Here is a 21,765-nt window from a genome sequence, read left to right on the forward strand (position 1 = left end):
CGTAATCCATATATTTCTAGGTCTACCTCGGCCACAATAGTACCAACATTATTATTTATAATTGAGACAGCTGAAAAACTCTATGGCAGAATGTACCATTGTCGGCTCTTAGTCCGTAAAAAGGGTCAAGAATTGTTCGTTGTGGGCCCATTGTGCGACACAGGGCCTGTTTGTCTTCCGTGCGAATGTTCATATTTGATTTCGGGCAATGCCTACTCTGTACATAACCGAGTTACGCGGGCAGTCGAAGATTTTCGCCTCTAATTTCGCCTCTGTTACTCCGATTTTTTTGTTTGTTCGCCTCTTTGTTAGCTCGGTGTGTTTGTGTTTTTATTTACAGGATTGCCCGGTCGACTTTCATGATCCCGTATTAAGCTATAAAAGGACTGAACAAATTCTCTTATTAGGGATCATTGCTGATTTTTGTTTCTTCTTTTACTTTTTGTGTTTTAACGTGCTCAAGGTATGAAAGTAAGCATGTTATTGTGATTTTTTTATTATAGTTTACTGTACAAACTTTGTATCTAGCTATTTGTAACATTTTATATACTTAGTTATTTAAATATGAAGTTAAAACAATGGTATAAAATTGATCTCTCCTTGTACAGAAACTAATCTAGTTGTGGACGCGACGCCTACGCGTGCTTTCTCAAGTCATATTTACTTGTCCATTGTAATTGTATCGCTGAGTACTTTCGTCATTAAGAAACTTTATGGAGCCGTTTCTAATTAATTTTAGAAGGCTATTACAAAGTGTTAATAATGATAAATTCTTAGCATTCACAATTTTAGTAATCACTGAGTACAAAATTACATTTATTTCTTTATTAATTTAAAAAGATTTGACTAATTGGCTAAACGCACGCGTAAGATTGAAGTTTTCTTTAAAATTTATACGATCATTAATACAGAATCTATAGAAAATCAACTCTAACGGCGATCCAAAGATTAAAAAACGTTAGTTATAAACGAAACAAGAAGGCAGTGAGATTGAGGGTTCTAAAAAGATGGAGAATAACTGACGAAAGTATAATTTGCGTGAAAGAGGATTTAGATATATGTGCCAACCCTCCGTCGGGGCAAGAGCAAGTTGACGATGTGTTATAAAGTAAACAAAAGGTTTTAAAAGGTCTTATCGAATGCAGCCACAGAAATAGCATAGTCTATAATACTCCTCAGAAAGCCGAAGTAATCACTTTGTATAAAAACAGTTAAATCAGTAGGAATAACGAGTATTCCGGTATCTCAATAGTCCTTTTTAAAACATTTATTGCATGCGTCGCGTCGCTCGCAATCCAGCGTATTGTTATCCCGCTGTATTCCTATCATCCTTCGAGTTCAATAACTCTCGTTACCCTTTCAAAACTGTCCAATAAAAACTATAAATACCTCCGAACAGCGTTCCGATTCCTGTTATATAGTCGTTCGCTTGCAAATCGACGGATCATGCAACACTCGAAGCCGCTCTTAACTTTTCTTTAAGCCTTAGGCAGGAATTTACCGTCTGAGATTATGTTTTATGGAGCTGGTATCTATACATGCAGTTTATTAGATACAGCAACCGACGAAGATAGACAAATCTCTAAGATATGTAGCTGACATATTTCTCCAATCTTTACTTTTGTCTTCAAAACCGACATAAATCTTCCTACAGACAGTAATACAAGGTAGTATTGTAGTTGCACAAATTATCCTAAAACAATACATCACATTTTCATTAATTTGAAATGTATCAAATTAAGTAAGCCTAAAAAAGTTAGCACTGCAGGGCCGGCACGCTCAGTGTACCACGACCACACAGAAGACAGGCGTGAAATGGAAGCAATTCCGTGTTTCGTCTGATGAGTGTGGTGCCGAAGGCCCAACTTTAGTCCCTTTCCCTTTACCATCCTTTCCATATAAGGACAGGATAGGAAAACGAAGTTGATTTGATGTTGAAGGAGATGCATATGAAGGGGAAATATCCTCTTTATGTGCGTCTCCTCCTCTGTCGGATAAGGTAGGCAACGCATCTGCAATTTGATTCAGGAGGCTGCTTGCTCGTTTGCCACCTTATGTTATAAAAAGCCATTAAATAGTATTTTGATTATATCTACTTTATGAAATATAACTAGCACATCCAAATTTTCTTACATCTAGTTCATCTCGCGCGGACCGTTTCCCCGTGAGAAATACGCCAGCGGTAATGGCCGTCCGTGATTTCGGTACAACGCTGGATAATTGAGAATTTAGCCCCTCGCCCTCGCATGAGCTGCGCGATGGATTAAGTACATTCAGACGTCTTTGTGACGTCTCCGAGGTCATTAAGTCAAACCTCATTCCGAGATTCCTAACAATTTAATTTAAATAAGGATGTATCTACGTCTGTGATCTTCTCTATTTATAATTAACTTTTACGTGATACGAGCTGTTACCCGCGACTTCGTCCGCGTGGTATTAGAAAACATACAAACTACATAAATTACAAAAAGTTACATATCCCTCGGGAAGCGGACATATCTCGGGGATGAAGCTTATCCCATGTGTACTCCAGACTTTGTTTTATATCTGTGCCAAATTTCAATAAGATATGTTGAACCGTTGCAGAATGATCGAGTAAACATTAAAAAACTAAATTAATGTATCCCACGGGAACCGTAACTATTCCCGGGATAAAAAGTAGCCTATGTGTTCTTCCAGACTATGCTCTGAACCTGTACCAAATTTCAGAGCCGTTCAGCCGTTTAGGCTACAAACGCTAACAAACATCCATCCATCCATCCATCCATCCATCCATCTAAACTTTCGCATTTATAATATTAGTAAGATAAGATTAATGAGAAAAAGTGTATTTCTACTGGTTTTAGATATACAAACAAACCATCAGAAACCGTATTAAAAGATTTCACTAAATACACACTCTCCCATAAAACTAATAAGTCTCAAGTGACAGAAGAAAGTAGTGTGTCAATACTTAAATTGGTTTCCAACTGTTACTCAATAGTACAATGCTATCCAAACCTTACAGTCGCTCGAAATTAGCAGACGATGCATGAAACATGAGATATAAATTTAAAAGAAAGTGGGAACGAACATCCTTACACGCGTTAACATCTAAATATGTGCTATAAAACTTTGAATCTTCTAGCATCTGTCATACAACTATGATAAAATTGACATAAAGCTGTTAACAAATTACGTGTCGCCTGTTTACTATTTATTTTCCATTACTGACCAGCAACGGGTAGTGAATACGAGAACAGCTGTACAGTTGGCAGATAAGTGAGTTATTGTCGTTATGCCTGTTCTGACATTAATGAAAAAAGTTAAAACTACAGTCCACGGTCCATTACAATAGCTCAGGTGATTAATTGTCCCGGACAAGTCAGAACCACTCACAGTTATTGCTATTCTTGTTACAATTTTATGAAATTATTCAATAGTTATCATACTATAAATTAAAATTGTTGTGAATAAGTAACAATGTTAATTTTTCATCCACAATATCAAGTGCATAAAATACTTGTAATCCTTTCGAAGAGGAGAAAATTGCACATAAAACAATGAAATGTAAGGAAAGTTTAAATTACTTTCGAAGTAAGGAATCAAAGCTCACTTATTTCATTTTGCATGAAACTACTTTTTGTCTTTACAATAAAAGAAAGCTTCTATGAATCTATACCAACATATTTCGCATGAAAAAGGATATGCCAACGGAAGGCCGTAGGTACAAGGGTAGGTTGTGACCACTTATTGTCTTAAAATTTTTAATTTCCATACCGTACCCACAAAGTAAATTTATATCTAAATAAAGTGATTACATAATCCATTCGATGCGGTTTCTCTTAAGTAAGTTAGGGTCCGTTAGCAGCCGAAGTCCTTCGCGGTAGCTTAAAGCGGCTTTTCTCATTTCAGACCGCGGGCAATGCATTATGCAGGAGCGAGCCACCCACAAAATTAACATTTACCTGTTCCAACCTCAATTATTGTGCCCATAATCGGAGTAAAACCCTTCAATGGTATATCGTAAGAGTACTTTTAAATATTGAGACACACTGCTGGGAAGAATGTTCAACATTATATGATAGTTAACAACAAAAATAAGAAGAAAAATTGAATACCGAGACATTTACCATAACAGGGCAGCACAAAAACCATTAATAAAAAGTACGACTCTTTTTACTTCTTCAGATTTTTAGCACTTCAAACATTAAACCTTTTTCGGCTAGAAATATTCAGCAATCCAAACTATATTCGAAAATAAGTTCGTTATCCTATTTAACAGTGTGTCCGCAAGCAAACATAACCGCTTCTGGACTTAAAATCGAGTGGAGCGCGCACTTACAAATCAACGCAACTATTATAATAATATACTTTGTATCTCATTACGACTCGCTGGAGGAGGGTAAGCATGTTATTTATCTGCTCCTGGTTTCGACTTAGACTCTTACAAGCCATTAAAAATGTACCACACGTGTTATCATATAAACCATTCGGTAGCTTAAACTTTTAATTATTATAGTTTTAACGGCATTGTAACAAAAGACAGGAATTATTAAATATATTAGTATAATAAAAATAATTGTTACAAATATTCCATTCATTGACTTAGTAAGAAATAACTATTTAATTCTTATAATCTACGAATTCGCTGTTTTATACTAAATACGGCTATTCTAAGTATTGTCTGTTTGCAGTTAAAGACTATTCCTAAATACCAACATTAGCCTGGTTACTTGTAACATCACACCATTGTTTGAAAACGACTGATATCAGAAGGTGTAAGGTTCTTAATATGGTCAATTTGTGGTCAGCACACACAACTATTACTCTACTATTATTGGTATATTACGTTTTAGACTTAAGAAGACATTTAAAATGACACTCTTTGTATATTTTCCATATATTTCTGATAGAATCCGTTAAAGAAGAATACACATTTTTCAATATTGTAGTTTTTTAAATCTCATCTCATTTAAAGTAGTAGCTGGGATCAGAGATTTATATTGTAATACTCAATTGAAAAAGATCTTCTTAGAAGAGAATCATTACATCTTTTCCGAGAATATTGTAATTAGATTGCCTTCAACTACTGCATTACAAAGCATTTTAAAAATCTTTGTCTTTACTTTAAATGTTAGGAAATGTGAAATCGATTAATTCCCTGGAAATCTAGATCCAACATTCAACACGAAAAGAAACAAAAGCAATAAGCCGTTTCAATCTACATGCAATAAGATATTCCAGTAAAATTTAATTGAGAACAAAACAATCAACAAAAAAGGTATCAAATAACACCAGCGTTATATCAAAAATAAGGGCAACATTAAAACTGATAATAATTATTTTAAAGGGATATTGGAATTCAATGAACGTGCAAATTAAATTTAAAAGGTAATTCATGAGCCAGATTTTCGAAGCAATAACGGAATTGGATATTCAGTTTTTTTTATTCACTAAACGTGCATAGGTAACATAACTTACTAAGAGTATATCACTTCTTTATTAAGTAATTTAAAATGTATTCAGTTTTGTAACAGATTTTGCTATATTGTTTCATATTTTTATCGTGTTATTTCCGCAATTAATGTAAACAGAAATACCGTATTGTTAAACATTTTACAAAACTTACAAACTCTTAATCGTGTCTATTTCAAAATCGATGTATAAATTAATTTGGCTCATCTACAGCAAATCTGACTTGATTTACGTCAACTCTGTGGCTCCGGTCGCCGGTAAAACTACGGCTTATCTTTATTTATTGAGACCACTGCATACTACTATTTAGATCGGAATTTATATTGTACTATAACGTTATGGACGATTTTGTGGGAGGACTTTAATATTGGGATTATAATAAAACTACGTTCTAATAAAAGTAAAAGACTAAAACAGATATCGAAACAGGTATCGAGGTATCGACCTTAGCTTGTAAAACTATTTTAAAATCACTTAAATACGAAAATACAAATACATATTTTCTTTTGTACAAACATCCGTTGTCAAGGTCTGCTAAGAGAGTACTGACTGATTTAGTGTTTAACTACTTTGTGATCTAGAAATATTAGATCCGGATATCGGATCAATATTTGAATACAGAATATCATTGCAATTCACGTGATATTACATTGTGAAATTGTATTCATGTAACTTAGGAGGTAGTCAAAAGTAATGCAATTTTTATTTGCTATTTTATAAAGAAAGTATCGTCTGGTACTAGATACTGCGGAGAAATTTCAACGAAAGAAATGTTGATCACGTACCTTTTTATGTACAGGCACATTTCTTTCTTATTTCAAAAACTAATGTGAACCGACGACATGTATAACTCACACTGTGAGCTGAGATTATGATTCTTTGTTACATGCTCTTAAAAACGACTCACCGGTTCTTTAAATTTTAAAAACTCAACCTTACACCTTGAAGTTAAAGTACATTTTCATGCAAATGAATATGTAGATAATATTTTCTAGTACTGAATGATGGCGCTAACAACGGAGCGACACATTTTTCTCATCTCTGATGCATATATTATGGAGCACGAACACATAATGGGACTCATTGGGAACAAACAAATTACAATATTTGATGGTTGAATAATATTTGATATATGTGCACGTTTGGTTACAAATGACTCTTGTTCTTTTAGAAACGTTGTACAGCTTTGTTAATGCTTAATCAAGCATTAATAAAGACATAATAACAAAAAAATGTTCATTTCAACAAGCGGATTTGACGGTGGAGGAGACGCATATCAAGGAGAAATGTCTTTGTGTGGGTATCCTCCTCCGTTAATTAAAGGTAGGCAAGGCAATAATGGATAAAGTTAAGAATGTGTACATTAGAGGAAGTTTGAAAGTAGCGCCAGTGAAGGAGAAATTGAGAAGCAAAAAGTTAGCGTGGTATGGACATTTTATACGACGAGATGATGGGGACATAAACCAGAAAGTGTTAAGATTGAATGTGGATGGCTACAAAGGAAGAGGAAGACCGCAGAAAGTATGGATGGATTGTGTGAAAGATGATATGCTTAAGAAAGGTGTGGATTCAGACATGACGGCTGATAGAGATGTATGGAAGAGCAGCACATACTGTGCCGACCCTCCGTAAGGGATAAAGGCAAGTGGATGATGAACGCATCTGCAATTGTGGATGTATATGGGCAGCGGTCGCTTTCCATTTCTGTGAATTCAGCCGCTTGCTCGTATGCCTCCTTACATTATAAAAATTAATACCACTTGATTCTCTTCATTTACAATTCTAAAATATTACCATATAGATATCAAAGGAAATATAAATCATTAGCAAATTAGAATACGATATGAAAATGTAACAAAAAGTTCCAAATTAAATCAGCAACAACTAGATTCTAGTTCCGTTTGCGGACATATTTTCCGTGCTCGGTTCGTTGCAGCGGACGTATAAAACAACACGGCACAAGCAAGACTGGAAGTCATGCAATTCAAATTGAATGACAATATTGTCTCTCGTAAGGTTCTTGAAGGAAAGGAAATGGTACACTGTACAAGTGACTACATAAATGAGACATGCAACGCGTCTTGTTTTACAATGTTGATATTTTAACATGCAATCTTTTGAATATTGTTCTGCAAAATATATCTCCGATACAATATGCAAATAGAAATACGAAGAAAGTACTGCAGAAGTGAGTTTTGCATTCAATTACTAAATAGAAAATTCACTAATAAAAAGGATATACTATTTACGCAAATACGAAATGTAAGAAAATTAAAAATATGATGAAGTAGCAAACCAGAATAATTAAACTTATCACTTCGATTTCATATATTTGGATTTTTAAAAGAACTGAAATCAATTATTTATATAAACAAATTAAATGTGATTCAAATCAAACACATCGTTAATTTTCCTCGCGCGTAATTCACGGTAAGGTATTATTTATAATTCCTGTGCATTAGAATGCTAAAGGAGCACTTCCACTTGAGTGTTGTCTTTGCATATCGTATAAGGCGAGTTATTTAATTGAAAACAACGCATTTGCTTAATGTAAGCAACATTCATTGGCCAGTTAAATTGTTCTGTTGTTGGGTGGTCTTATATCGAGTTCTTGATTTAAATCCTTATGTAGTTTAATTTTCTTTGTATGCATTGTATCTTTTTAATATAGTTAATGTGATATTTAAACTAGATTTTAGCTGCAACTTCGTCCGCGCGGAATTTAAAAAAAATAATTTAATTAGTATTCTATGTCTTTTATCAGACTATATTCTATATGTATGTCCAATTTTATCGAGATCTGTTCAGCAGTTGAGGCTACAAACTCTAACAAACATCCATCCATATAAACATTAGCGTTAGTAATATTAAGATTAACCACGGAACTCTTATTTTAAACAGTTTTTAATAGTATCGACAATTATTACATTGGGTTTTCTTTGCATTTGTTCAATAGTTTCAACGTTAGTTACGAGACAATCTGAACATTAATAAGTCTCCTAAACTATATTCATAAAAGATTATATATTGTACGCAATATGGAAATTGTATCACCATCGTTTTGAGGGTAGCACCATCTGTTCTGTTTGTTGGATACAATGAGCTCTGATAAATATTGAGTTCAGATAATTACATCTATTTCTGACATCCCCGTAGAATATGCTTATTAGAAATAGCGTTTTGTAACATTGAAACCATAATAAATGTTTGAGTAGTAAAACCTTTCTACATTTCGAAGAACTCAATTGTACTCATCCGATACTGTTTCGAATCTCGGACATTTCAATTTAATGTCTAACGAATGTTATGTTATCATTAAAACACGCAGACTAATACTAGTGGGAGATAACGAGCGACGTGTATAGTGTAGAATGGGATCTCGCGGACATACACGTCGGGCGCGTGGGTCGGCTCGGGCCCTGCACTCCGGGTCTTATCTATAGAATAATCACTTTGAACAACCAAACGGCCCGCGATTACCATCTCAAATCCCCCGTAAATTTTCTACTCCGTGGGGCCATTATAATGAAATAACCTCGCTAAGTTTGAGGGCAAAAAATATATACACGAATAATTTCATCACAACTTTCCCCTCTCCTGTTGATTGCGAAATTTCAATCAAGCTCGTAAATGGTATACAGGCTCGCATCGACACTCCAAACGACTTTTTTGGGGTTGCAACACTGTATGGAAATATACATGCGACATTGAACACTAAAGTATATAGCTTAAGAGGCGGATTCGAATGGATTTTACATATTGGAATAGCGCAGCTTTGCGATAAATGTATGCGCGTACACTAAATGACGTGGATTTATTTGTTCAATACGAATTACAGCAGGACTCGGAATTTATACGTTGACATGTTGCAGTTCCTGATTATAATGAACTGTGCTCTTGTTAGTATTGAAACCTAAAATAACTGACACAAAGATTTTAAATAATATGCACTATACGGTAATGTTATCCAAACATCTTTCTCTTATCTGAAAACTCTTTAGTTTGGACACCATAATAATTTATTTCTAGTGTAATTTTCGAGCTAATATCTCATATTTCGTCTAAAGCTGTTGTCACTAGCTGGTCGAATTGTGTCTTTCAGTGCATATTTTGATTAAAAATTTAAGCAGTTAATCCAAATTTAATTGTCCTAATTCAGTCATAACACGGCCAAAAAGAAGATTCTTAATTACGTTTTAAGTGTCGTTCCGCTGCTAAGGGCTACTATAAGGGCTAAGACAACAATAACACTGCATCAATTTATCTTGAAACAGTGCACCCCTCGTGTACTTCTTTATTAAAATCATCATCTGAGGGGTCACAGAACACGCTTCCTATTTCATCTTTGACTGCAAAATTTCGACACGTTATTTCGAACATTAACTCTTCACTATATTGATGAAAAATTTCAAGTATCATCGAAATCTATTCCTTGTGCTTTCGAAATAATAGTCACAGTTGCAAAATCATCAAAACTGACAACTTCGAATTTCGTTTCAACTACATCCATCAATTTTGAAACATAACCACTAATATTTAGAGTCGTAATTTCTTTGTAATTCAAGTGTTTTAGAATATTTTGGGAACGTTGTAGTCGAGGGCCGCGTAAGCACGTGCCGCTGGCTCCCCGCTGCTACGCACTCCTCGTTACAACGAGAACTGTACGGTCCTGTAATTACACACAAATTAGACAAGATTTATCGAGGGGTGGAACACCTTGGCAACTGTACAAGGTACTAATAACGGTTGGCCAGTTACGATATTGAGATTAATTCGCGAGTGAAATTTTCGGGAGTTGCAATTACACCAGCTCTGTTGGAAAAATTACCGAGGGATTGGATTGCTTGAGTTGTTACGTCTTTGGATAACGGTTCCTTAAATACATCTTAAAGATACTAAATAAACACTTTAAACCAGTTTTGTAGCATCTTTCAATAAAAAAAATTATAATTTGTAACTGTCACTTGATATATGCCAGCTTCATTCTAAAGGTGAACATTTAGCGAATAATAAAGAGGTTTTTAGTGCAGCTTTTGATATTTTATTGCGTGTTTATTGGCCATTGTCCCGGCTTCAAGCATGCCGCGTGCGGATACTAAAAATGATTCATTCCCACGGACTGGTCCCGTCCCATCGACTTAATGAAGGAGATAAATGGACCATCACTCTTCGCGCTTTATTTGGACGTTGCAGGTGACACACTTATTTCCACTTTCATCATTTTTTGACCAATCGATATTCATTTCTTCATCAACTTCAAAATTGCCTTCTAAAAGATACATTACGACTAATTTTATTAAAAGTGTCATAATTTATCGTTAACCAATGATTCTTCATCTATAAATATTTTTTTTTGTGTCCCAAGTTCGTGAGGAATACTCAATTGTTTAGCGCTTAATTGCAATTTTTATTAAAATTATAGGATAACTTATTTCATAAGAATAAACTTAACTAGTAAATTTAAGAATGCAATTAAAACTTCTTTGTTTAAAAGTTCTTTGTCGTTATCTGCGGATAACAAATCTGTAGAAATTATGTGGCATACAATTGTCGCGTCCCATACCTGGCCTCCCCCAAGGAAATAAAAACTTATCAGCGAACTTTGCTCCCAGTTATCTTCGCTGCGAGTAAACACTTTTTATTTTACGACCACCCACAGTTTTACTACCGACTACCCTGAACCCTGGATAGCGGTTTTAAAACTATGTAACACAGAGAATGCGTAGTATCTATTTTGCACCCAGTTGAAATCAGATCAAGCAAATTTCAACTAAGTGCAATTTTTTCAACATAGTTACTCAAGGAAATTTTCGTTTTAAACTCCTCAATCCAAGCTTAACAGATTTTTAAAATCCTTTAGATTTCTTAACGGAAATAAGAACTAGATTACTCCAAGTACCTAATTAGGAGTAACCTAAAAATTATTTAATTCTACGACTTTTGAAAATAAAAATTAATGTCTCCTTTACAATTAATTTGCTTAATTAATCCTTAGAATAAACACAGAAGTGTTTTTAGATCTTAATATAGTTAACAGGAGTGTCTAATTAGGATATTGAAAAGGTTCTTGAGAACACCCTAGAGTAAAAGACCAAACACAGTTTTAACCCAAATCCTATTTGTTAGACGTTAGGCTTAGTGTTTATTTTTACTTGTATATTAATAGATTAGTTGCAGATATAATCTTATTTACTTATTTAGGTACTCTTTAAATTGCTATAAAATCATTTTATGATACACTAGCTGTTCCCGTACGACTTAATCTGCATGAAATTGTGAAAATTTTATTTTATTGTTTACATTTGTCAAATTATCAATAGCAAATATCAAAATGACATGACAAGACGAAACTTGGCAATCTTGCTTCCTTGATGTTGGCAGCAACTTATGGTCACTTTCCCACATTAGGATTTTTATCCAAATTATTTACCCCCTAAGTTTAATGGCGTGAAAATATATAGCCTAAAGCGTAACGTAAGTGTAGGGCTTTTTATTAAAAAAAATATTCAAAAATATGCTGTAATTGCTGACATCTTAAGCAACAAAGAAGTGTGTGTTTACTCTTTATTATAATAGTATAGATTTCCCTTTATAGATCCAATTACTTCATTTAATCACTAGGTGATTGTGTTATCGATCAAGCATTTAGACCAACCCGTTCCTATTGCATGTTTCCATCACATTTGTGAGCTTATCATTTATTCTGTTTTCATTCGAATAGCACTAAAAGCCTTCTTCCTGTACCTTCTTATCATTTTTATATCCTTAGACCACGTGATTTGAAAGTGATATCGAGGGTACGTCGTCAACCGTTACAGAAACAAATAAATCTTTAAGGACGACGCGCCTAAATTTACGACCTACAAGAGAAATCAAGTTACTTTTATATCGGGATTATTAAGTTAGATGTAAGTTGCAACATTCTGTTATAACACCTTTCTTGTGTTTTCTTCAACGTAAAGAAGATAATCTTATAATCTTTGATTATTTTTTTGTCATGCAACTGATGTATGTGTTTTTAATTTGCTATGTAATTAATAATACTATTATTTTCTGAAATAAAAGAATCGTAGTTGAAAGAGATGCATTGGAACATCGTTAATTGGCGAAGCGGGGTGTCAAATCAATTCATTAGCAAAACCAGTGGCTTAATGCTATCTAACAATCGATACAGGGGGCGGCACTGTCTAGGTGTTCATTTAAGTCAAGATTGAACTGGAGATTAAACAGTGGATGGTTAGCCCCCTTTAGGGTATGGTCCAAGAATAAAAAAACTTTTCATAAATTCATCTGTTATGGTTACTATGGTTATAAAATGATATTTTTATGTATTTCATAGTGTTACAAAGAAAAGTAACTGTTCTAGGGTCAGAAACTAGTCAGTGTCGTCAAGCCGATCGTACGTTTAAACCTATGAAAACATATCACAATAATTTAAACAATCACTGTTACATGTAAACTGTTGAATGAATTAAAGTATTTTTTTCTTTCTTCGACAATTGATATTATTTTGGCTTCTAGTTTTCTAAAAGTAATTATTAAAATTATCATAAATCTATTGTCAACATTTTCTCTGTCAGTATTTGTTCATGACTTGGACCACACAGTGGAGGGGAATAATTCCTCCTTATCGGCACTCGTTACTCGCCCCTAATAAAACCTTTCCCCTCTAATCTTAAGGGTTGTTGCGAATCTCTTAAATTTAATAAGAGCATATTTAAAAACAAAAACAATAAGCTATCCGATGTAGTTATTGTTCTTATTCTTCTAGGTCTTGTCCCTTGTTCAATATTATTTAACTTGCGACTATGAATTTAAAATATAAAATTTATTATTTAACTATCTTTCACCCGCGACTACGTCCGCGTGGAATTTAAAAAAAAAGAAAGAGAGTAGCCTATGTTTTCTTCCAGACTATCCTCTACATATATGCCAAATTTCATCAAGATCCCTTTAGCCGTTGAAGGTACAAACTCTAACAAACATCCATCCATCTAAACTTTCGCATTTATAATACTTGTAAGATTAGAACTTAAAAATACGATTCCTTTTCAGAATTTCTAATTCCTAAACAAACTGTGAAATCAATCAACACGTAGAAAATACTTCATTTTTTATAGATGGCATCTTCCGAACTTTAAAAAAAACTTCCTTATAGATTCTCAGTTTACTTGTATCCATACTTCATTTTCGATTGAGAACATCCCGACATAATATCCAAACTTTGGCGTCACATAAAACTATCTGCCTCTCGGAGCACATATATTACGTCATCGTTCACCATAAAGCGACAATTTAGAACTAAGTTGAACCAAGTTAATGAATAAATCAATAGATTCTGTAACCGTTCACAAACTGAGAACGTAAAATTTTGCATTACGTTCACCCCACATTAGTGAGTCACTGCAATAAAAGTTAATTTATCGCAAGAGTTCTAGTAAATAATTTAAAAAACGAACATATTTACGGACTAAAATGTATTTGTGTAGGTGCTAATAACAGTTTTCTTAAAAGGCCTAGCTACCATATATCCTTTTATACTCTTTATTAGGTATTATTATGCCTTTTAATCATATAGATTAATGAAGTTGTATTTAATTATAACATAAACAAAACAAAAACATTATATCAAACGAGTACTCTCTTGCGTCACTCAATTCCCTTTACACACGTAAAAAGGGACTCATAGTAAATGTTTACAATTAGAATGCTCGCCGCGTCTCCGCATGCCCTTAGTTCGCATTTAATTATTGCTCATGACTGTACTTTGTTACCACATGAATAATTGTATTGTGTAAAATTCAACATCGGAATTGTCGATGCGAGAATGAATCATACTTGAATATATTTACCAAAGTAAGGATTTTTGTTGGCAGAAGTTATACCACGTTCAATTGATTAATACAAACATAATCTTTTTTATAATACTATAGCTCGTGACTTCGTCCGCGTGAAATTAAACAATAATAAAACTTTTTAATGGTGAAAGTAGTTTTTGAGTTATTTCAATACATACAAAAATGCAAATCTTTCCTCTTTATATTATAAGTATACATTCTCAGACTACTATAATATGTTGTACTTTGACCGAAGTTACATAGTAATTTATTGTTAATTTTTAAAAATACATAGATTTTTAAATTGCAGAATGACTAACACCAATCAACCTTTATACGAAGGATCTTCGATGTTCACAGTCAAATTCTAAATACAAAGACAATAGCGGAGCATACAAAATTGTCTATTGTTCTAGAGTGAATCAGTTCTGGAAATAGCTACAAACGATCGACATGTGTTCGCAAATGATAACATTTGAACTCACGCTGATATAAGCTTCGTTGAAAATAAACAATGCCTATTTATTACTTCCAAACTTCGAAACGCTAAACAGAAATAATTCATACCAAAGATAGTCGAACACACACTCCTTATATAAAATTAAAACAGGCTAAGGACAAAGTGACCTACAGAGAAAAAAGTTCTAAAAAAATCTTTGAAGTTCATCTAAACGCTTGTCCATTCGTTGTTAAAATACCTGTTTCCTAAACTATATTTATCAGAAACTAAATAACAATTCTTACCTTAAAATAATTTACTGTCTAGTTGATTAGCTTATTCAACATAAACACTACTTGTCTTTTACAAGAGACTTAAATTAAAACGTCAACTTGACAGTTAATTACGTAGAAACTGCCGCCATCTTGAATGTTGACATTTTTTTCTGTTCGGAAACAAATCCAGCGGACTTTCTTTCATTTTTCTTTAACATGTAAATTGACATTGCTATAATCCACATCTAGATCTACTTGTAAATAATATTTTAATCTGGAAATATATAAATAACATTTTAAAACATAACAAAGACCAGTTGCAATCAAAATTATAACAGAAGTCACGTTGGAATCGTTTTAAGCGATATATGTTCTCTAAATAAACATAAATTCATTTAACGACGCAACAAATAAATCGCTTCATTGTGTTATAGTAAGACGCATGGCACACTCCAAACACACAGCCAGACTAACAAACAAACAATTTAAATCGACACCGGACACTTAATGCCCCACGCGATGCCTTCTATAAATGATTTCGCTAGATTTAACGGAATTAAGACATCTTTCTATATATGTAACAATATAATAAAGCGTAAACACACACTTCTTTGTGGCGTAAGATATCAGCAATTACAACATACTTTCGAATATTTTTTGTAATAAAAAGCCCTACATTTAAGTCACACTTTAGGTTATATATTTTCACTGTATTAAACTTAGGGAGTAAATAAATTGGATAAAAACCCTAATGTAGGAAAGAGACCATAAGCTACGAGCTGCCAACATCAAGAAAGCAAGATTGCCATGGTAAGGTAATTGGTATTTTGACATCTGCAATTGAGAATTTGATAAATGTAAACAATAAAAAATTTATAATTGAATGCGGATGAAGCCGCACGGGAATAACTAGTTTATGATAGTGTAAAAAAAACATTCGAATTGACAAATAAATCATGATATTTATATTCCAATATATTTTGAATTAGTAATAATAATAATATAAGTATATTTGTGACTGTACATTAATGAATTTATACAATTCATTCCCTGCTTTGCGAGTAAAATATTGAAAATATATCGTTGATCAACTCTTAATCTTAAAACAGAATATAAAATATGTTCTTAGATGTACAGTCTTTTACTTGTCTGTTTTGTTACAATATAGCAAGCGTACAAAAAAACATTATCCGATTGTCCACACGGCCGGCCCACGTAAACGCACATTGTACGCTATCTGAATGCATTCTGTTACAGATCTCGGCATGCTTCACTATTGTAACAACTCCATTCTTCATTTTGTCTTCCATACCCACCCCGCGGTGATCTACATCCGGAATAATAAACCTTATGGACAAAGAAATAAGTGTGTTATTCTTGTATTCTATTTCTGTACTTAATGTTAGGATTGTTTACAGTAATAAGCTCATTGATCAAGCTTGACAGCTTGTAATGTCTTGTTTAGTCTCGCACGCACTTTGACACACTTTTTCATAATCGAAAATGCTTTGTGACGCCATCCTTGCGTTTTATTTTTATAAATTATTCATACAAATTTAATTTTCAAGCAGAGAACACTATTACATTGTTGTGTTTAAAAACATCGCTATCTTAAAGTTACTAATTTGTTTATTACGTTTGCATGTAATGTTACTGTTAAAGTTACACTATCGATTTTAAGTTATCATCCCATGTTCGATCAGCAACCCTCTACTTTCGTTCGATCTTATCACGTTCGCCTCGTGCGTGTTTCGTAGTAGGGGAGACGATCGAGTATTTCGGCAAATATATTGAAGTAAAACAGTACACATTAATTAATTGAAATGTATATTTATCTACTATTTCCATTAATAAATTTAAGACAAGGAAGGTAAAGTCAAGATTTTCGGTCAACAATATTGAACTGTTAAATTCCTATTGGGATGTAACAAAACAAAAGCAACTTAAAAGAACAATGACAGATTATTATAACATCTTAACTACGCTCTTTATTAGAATAAGAACCTTAAACACATTGATAGAGAGTTTAAATTCGACTAGTAACAGTTGTACCAGTAAAAACAAAACACTACACAGCACACTATAACATCAGTGGATTAAAAACCACGATATAAAAGACAAAAAAATCGATATAACGATAGTGTGAAGGTGAAAATCGATTCCAATCGCATTTAGCTGTCGTAATATCGATATTTGGAACGAGATATCGAGACGTTCTCTCGATGTGTCATCAGACGGGCGAAATTTGCATTGAATGGGACCATCTTAATTTCGTTTACTATGTGTATGTTTATTCTTGGAAGTGTATGCGTTTGAAATAATAATTAGGAGCGACGTGTATAATTAGATTCCTTTGTGACGTTTGTCAAAATTATACGCTTTAGATATTGCATCGTGTGATCTCGACTTGATTCGTAAATACACTTGTATAGACACGTACTTCGAAAAAAAACTACACTGCAAAAAAACTAACAGTTTGTCTGCAATGGATGCAAATGGCGCCTATTTGTTTATACAAGTTATTTTGAGTAAATTTTATTTAACGCGTATAATACATTAGTTACTGCTGATAACTTCCCTTTCAGTGAACCTTTCTGCATAAGTCTTTCTCCGACAAATAAAGGTATTGTGTAATCGATCGTCTTTTGTCCGACAAAGATGAACTAAAGTACGGAAACTAAATTATCGCACAACTGTTTTTGTCTCTCTTTGATTCTTAAGAAGAGGATTCCTAGGAAGCGCACACTATTCGATTTTTAGTTGTTAACAGTTGAATTGTCTACGAAACAATTGACAATCGCAGAACTGTTGTGCGACAGTTTAGTCAAAGGTGTGCGTATGTTATGACTTTAATGTTATAATGTAACATACCAAAATTTACCCTTAGAATGAAAGTGTATCGATCAGTTATCAGGTAAGGTCGCTCCGGAACCCGTCTGTTGGTTTAGGATTCCTCACCCTGTCGTAATTACAAAGCCCTTAAGGTATCAGAATACTGTTCTATTTTATTCGTGTGTACGAATGTCTTAAGATCTGTCCGTTTCATTGGATAAGGAAAATGACGTAGGGATCATTTAGATTACTTAGTGGAAATCAAGTATCTACTTGAAGTAATTGTTATCGACAATTTAATAAAAGTGTTAATACAGCTTTTTATGTTCTGCCTTTCGATTAAGGGCCTGTCTCACCAAATTATGTGATACAATCATACGGGTAAAATATGTGATGACAGTGACGTCATTATAAGCTATCCGAGCCTCCAGACAGCAGTGGAACAGGGCTTAAATGTAGACGGCACTAACAAATACAATGAAAACACGAGTTTGTTCACTTAACCGTGAAGTAATTCTGTTCGTCGCCACGTGACTTAATTAGTATTCAAACATCGTACAGACGCTTAATGTCATAAATAACGAATATAAAAGGTAATCGATAGAATACCGTTAAATTTTTATGCCATCCTTTCAACACTCTTTAGTAACAAAACATCCGCAATATTTTTTTTTAATGTGAAACAGTCTACTGTACATAATTAAATCTACACTAAAGTACTACTTAACTGACATTTTAACTATGATTGCGGCATCAGTAAACGTAATTGTAATTTCAATACTAAATTCGTAATTATTAATCTTATATTTTACTTTTAAGTAATATTATAAATGCGAAATTTTGAATAGATGTTTGTTCGAGTTTGTAGCCTAAACTGCTGAATAGATCTTGATGAAATTTGGCATAGATGTAAGAAATAGTCTGGAAGAACACATAGGCTACTTACTTTAGTTCTTTTATCGAAGCGAACGGAGTCGCGGGCGAAAGCTAGTATGTTATGTTGTTTGTTATATCATTGATAGAATAGATAAATGTAACAATTCATATAACGATTCCCGCTTTCAACATTACTTGATTGCAATTGAAATTCCACGGCCGTAGTCGCGTCCCACACGGAGATATAAAAGTTTTACTTTGAAATTAAACAGCGGACACGCACGAAGTACGGATTAGTCGGTTGAATCGATTATCGAATTACAAAAACAATGGTCGGGTCATCCGATATCTGATATCAATTCTATTTTATTAACATTGTTATGGATATGTCTGAATGTGACATAAACATTTCGAAAAAATAACCTTGCGTATTGAATTTTCTGTGATATCGAATTTTAAACTACATACATTCTTGGAGTACAAACTATTAAGGTGAAGATACATTTATTAAAAAAAAATTAAAAACTCATTCTCTTAACTTTCATTAACAAATTTTAAATTCCATAACTCCAAATACAGTTTTCTTCTTTTTTTTTTGCAAATAAATCAAAGAATCCGCTCAAATCATAAATAGATATGGAAATTACCATAAAAGGCACATCTAGTTACAAACTAAATCTACGTCCACGTCAGTAATATTCACCACAAAAATCTAGATACATGTTAAAAAGCATATCCATTGAAACACAAGAAGCTGATACGCAGAGGGACTATCATGAATATTAGCGTTACAGTTGCGAAAACGTAATCTTAACAACGACGAAAGTTTGCGCACAAATATTGTAATTGACGATACGAAAATATTTTCACGATTTTCGTGATAAATCCTCTGGACGTCAAAGATGTCCATGTCGTGTCCCTCTTATGACTATATTACCATCCTTATCATTCTTCTTCAAGTAAATAGAGATAGAAATGTTTGTATACAAGTGTATCCATTTGAAATTCAAGCGTTTTAATATTCAGGTCAGGTTTATATTGATACCAGGGTCTCATGACAGGGCTAGCGGTCACTATACTTTGGTTAAATCCTGATGATATTATTCCCTTAACAGTTTTAAATGTTAAAAAATCCTCCTTAAATCTATATGTAAACATATAATAAAATTGGTCTGTCTGTTCGTAATATTAGGAGAAAAATCCCAGATTTCGGGAACGTAATGTATTTGCGTTGTTGATTTTTTTGTCTGTTTGTCCGTAAGCCGCGTTTGTTCCGGGTAATCTTCGAAATGGTTGACATGGACGGACATATTATAGGCTACTTTTTTATCTTAATATTGCGTGGACGAAGTCTCGGGCAACATCAAGTTGTTAATAAATATCTATACTACAAGGTATACTATGCATTTAGTTTTTAAAAATGTATTGTTTTGAACCTTAACTGGTTTAATTTAGTGTCCAAAGTATAATGACAGATATTAGATGCTACTAGGAATTCATTAATATGATTACAACGCTCTATTGAGAACACAAACGCTAAACTAATGTTATAACGTTAGAATATATGTAGTTACATATATTGCAATCTATCTCGAGTACAATGCACAACAAAAGTGCAATACAAACTTGTAACGGCCATACTTATTGAGATAAATGTTTAACTTCTAAAAGTCAGTTAAAAAAAGTTTGCACTATTAATTGCTACTGTTTATTATTTTAATAATTTTATAGTTCAGTTGAGTTGCAATAAAATTAACTAATGGTATAAAATGTTAATCTATACGTAATCTATAGCAATAGATTTAGTCTAAATTTAATATGGCTTTAATTTAATTTATTCATTTAACACTTCTGCTTGTGATTGTACCATCATTATAATGTCGTTGATCAGGTATTATTACACAGATTCGTCCCACCATTATTCCCAGCAATCATAAGTATTTGCGAAATTCGCAAATGCCTCTCGCAGTTAGAGCTCTGTTGCAAAACACGTGTCGAATTAAAGGACAATTCGTCAAGTCACGATCTATGTGAGTGTACTTACGATAAATTGTTACTAACTACTGTTTGTAAAGGTTGTAGGAAACGGTATTTTAATTTGTTATTACTGGGGACTACACCTTTGATTAAACTAGTGCGACTGTCGATTGTTACGCAGTCAATTCAACTATTTAGTTGGCGTAACATCGAGTAGTATACGCACCTCCATTTATGCTCATAGTAAAGCAATCAAAGCGCGATTGTGTTGTGCGATATTTTAGTCAAAGGTGTGCTCGCGTGACAGAGAACCTTACAAACTTTCTGATACTACTACATAGGTGTAATATGTACATCATCGTAATTTATATCTACAATTCGTCTTATAGTCGAAAAGACTAAATAAATGTGTAATAAAATCTACATTGTCTTATCACAAGTCGTTGTACTGATCTCCATTCTAGTTTATCTAAAAAACAATAAATTAGACAGTAACGACTCACATAGTTCAACCCTCAAAATGCCGCACGTATTTCCGCGCGCCACCCCTCACAGGTCTCGGGAGCCCGCCCACCGCAAGCCGGCGTTAAGATACAGAAAACAAAGCAACTTTATAGTCTGTCATTGTTTTAGTATTTTCCTTAATTGTTTTTCCATGTAGACTCGTAATCGGGGTCTGTTTAATCTGACGTCAGCTTAATCCAATCTTCATAAGTACATCCAGCCGTTAATAGCATTCGGGTAACAATGCAGTCTGCCTCTTGTCTGTGCAACAGAGATGTATGGATGTAATTAAGGGGTTAGATCCTCGAAGTTTTATGTTAATTGTGTGTAATGGTTTTATTTAATTTCGTCGAGTTTGCAAGGAGCTAGGGACTTAATGTGCATCTGAATTTCTGGCTTCTTGTAAGGATTTACGGTTAAGTTATATTTTTAAAATAACATAATGCAGAATGTGACATGCATTGAACAATAATCACATACGCGTACGTCATAGACACATAAATTCTACAGCAAACTTATTTTACGACTATTGCTAACCAAGATATTATCAGGGGCAACCCACCTCGAC

The sequence above is a fragment of the Papilio polytes genome, unplaced genomic scaffold (assembly GCF_000836215.1).
Source record: "Papilio polytes unplaced genomic scaffold, Ppol_1.0 DF823288.1, whole genome shotgun sequence".
Taxonomy (NCBI): domain Eukaryota; kingdom Metazoa; phylum Arthropoda; class Insecta; order Lepidoptera; family Papilionidae; genus Papilio; species Papilio polytes.